Raw genomic sequence first — 3,180 nt, forward strand, 5'->3', positions numbered from 1 at the left:
TCTCTCTCTCTCTTAAAAAAAAATTTAAAAAGAAAAAGAAAAAATTATTCAGTTCAAGCTCTGACTCCTAGTTAAGGAAAGATGCAAAATATTTCTGTCCTGAAAATACACTGTACTTTCATTTTAGAGGGTGCTATTCACCTTTACAAATCTGACAGTGGTTGTGTCTATATGGACCTTAATATATAGTTAATTAAACAAAAAATTCAGTCAATTTGGGTTTGACATTGTGCATTCTTCTTGTTAGTACAGTTGCTGTAACTGACCAAAGTTAATTTGTATTACAGTATTATAAAGGCATCACTTCTCTTTCAGCTTTTGTCCTTTTTTTGTGTGTATTAAGTTTATTTACGAATTTTGAGAGAGTGAGCTTTGCCTGAGTGGGGGAGGGGCAGGGAGAGGAGAGACAAAAAGCTCTAACAGGCTCCAGTGAGAGCAGGAAGCCCCTCAGGGCTGTTTGATTTCACAAACTGAGATCATGACCTGAGCCGAAATTGAGAGTCACACCCTTAACTGTGCCACTCGGATGCCCCTCAGTTTTTCTCTTTCTTTTTTTTAAAAAAAGTTTTTTTTAATGTTTATTTATTTTTATAGAGAGAGGCATAGCACGAGCAGGCAAGGGACAGACAGAGAGTGAGAAACAGAATCTGAAGCAGGTTCTAGGCTCTGAGCTGTCAGCACAGAGCTCGACGCGGGGCTCCAACTCAGGAACCGCAAGATCCTGACCTGAGCCAAAGTCGGAAGCTTAACCGACTGAGCCATCTAGGCGCACCCTCAGTTTTTTTCTTATTACCTATTATAAAGGGATGCATAGGAAGATCACTGGGGAGGGGGGAGGAATTCAATCCAATAGTAAAAATTTCCAGCAAACCAAAGTTAATGCTTATTGTTTAGTTTTTTTCAGCTCTTGCTTTATAAATTTGTGGTTCTTAGCAAAAGGAACTTTTGATTACAGATGTCTTGCTACAAATGTATGGGAGCCACTGATTTCTCACCCAAAAGTCTTATCGTTCCCGAGGGAATTCCCATGTTCTTTCCCTTTCCTAAGTGCACCTGCCATCACCACCATCACAGTAGCAGTCTGTGTTAGGGGGCAAATTGGACGTGGAAATAAGACCAGTACAGAAAGGAAAATCACCAAAAGTAGTCATACGATGAAAAGTAGAAATTTCTCTCCTGCCTCTTCTCCTGACTCCCTGCTTCTACTTCTGCAATTTAATTTAACTGGAGTTAAAAGCTGTTCAACATCCCTGCAGACATTTTCTGTTTAGCACCTGTTTTTCTTTTACACGCATGGGATTATTAAATGCATCTTAGGGTGCAATGAGTTTTCTGGGGTGTATTTTTGTTTCTGTTGGCTTGTCACATTCACTATTGCTATCTTCTGGATGAGTTTCTATATCGGCACTTACTGCCGTGCTTTATCTTTCCAAATGGCTGAATTTTATGATGGACCCATAACGTATTTAAGCAATCCTTGTACACATACCTTTGTGCACTTGTGCAGGTACATCTGTAACGATAAATTTCCATCAGTGGAATTTCCGGGACAAAGGGCATGTGCTTTCTTACTTGGATAGGTACCATCACATTGCCTATCAAGAAAACATCTCAACTTTCATCATAGGTGACACAGTTGAGCACTGAAGTTCTCAGAATCCTCTGGGTATGATATTGGCCATTTCCTTAAGGAAGATGAGTATTCAGTTAAGATCTAATTGTTTCCCTGAGCTATTCACAGCCAGTAGAGGACTCCTTTATTTTTTGTGATGTAAATTTAGATGTGAAAACCTATAGGTTCAATAAAAAAACTCTACTCTTCTCAACTTTTTATTTTATTTTATTTTTTTATAATTTTTTTTAAAATGTTTTTTTTATTTATTTGTAGGAGAGAGAGAGAGAGAGAGATACAGTGTGAGCAGGGGAGGGTCAGAGAGAGAGGGAGTCACAGACTGAAACAGGCTCCAGGCTCTGAGCTGGCAGTCAGCACAGAGCCCGTCGCGGGGCTCGAACCCACGAACCGCGAGATCATGACCTAAGCGAAAGTCGGACGCTTAACCGACTAAGCCACCCAGGCACCCCTCTTCTCAACTTTTTAATATCTAAGGGATCAGAACCAGGCTGATTGTATCAGAAATGTTTTGATATCATAATCTTATATATTAGAAAATGTTACTCTAAAGCTTTTACAATTTTTTCCTCCTATTTTTAGACACATTACTGCTCTAGTGTAGTATATTCAAAGCCGTCACTTAATAATTTTTTTTAGGGCACATAGCATTGTAAGCTCTCTCTCTATATATATGAACTCTAATTTGACCTCTTTGTACAGCTGTGTTGTGGTTTAATGGAACAGTTTTTCCTAACTCCCTTTATTTTCTACCCAGGAAGCGTCAAGACAATCATGTCCATGAGAATGCTAAACTATTCAGGTAATCATTACATTTTTAAACTATCCTAAAATATGTTTTGCTTTTTATATTATGAAGGCTTTATAATTGTTTATTTGGATGCACTTTCCCACCTTTCCCAAAGTTCTGGGACAGTCTTTGACTCTTAGGGCTTTAGTCTAGGTCTCCGGATCACTGCTTTTAAANGTTTTACATATAAAATATATTTATACCTATATACATATATTTGTCTATAAAATATGTTCGTATAGAGAAATCTGTAATACACTTAAGCAGGCACATCATGCAACTTGGTTGGAAATAGCTCTAAATTTATTTTAATGAAGGCTTTGAAACATTTTATGTTTTTATAAATAATATCTATCAAAAGCTCTCTTTTAAATACTTTTCTAACCAAAATTAAGGAGTATTTAAAAGGATGACCAAAATTAAATTGGAGCATTGAAGAAATCTAGCTTATGACTTAATGCCATGTTTGAAATTAATATCCTTTAATTATGGAACTAATGTAACAGCTATAAAAAGTATCCTTGGAGTATAAAAAAATCATTTTCAATTTATCCACTGTCAGGCTGGCTATTTAGGATTGGTTTTGCTTTCTAACTTGATAACTGTTATGACAATCTCTTTGTATTTCGTTTTCTTTCAGATCATTTTGTCTCAGTGAAACTGGCAGTTGAACTTTGCTCTAGTTGATGGGCAAAACTTCTCCCAGACTATTCATCCCAATTTCATGCTAGTTGAAAATCTTCCAATGCCATAAGAAATC

The sequence above is a fragment of the Crocuta crocuta genome, unplaced genomic scaffold (assembly GCF_008692635.1).
Source record: "Crocuta crocuta isolate KB4526 unplaced genomic scaffold, BGI_CrCroc_1.0 scaffold25, whole genome shotgun sequence".
Classification (NCBI taxonomy): domain Eukaryota; kingdom Metazoa; phylum Chordata; class Mammalia; order Carnivora; family Hyaenidae; genus Crocuta; species Crocuta crocuta.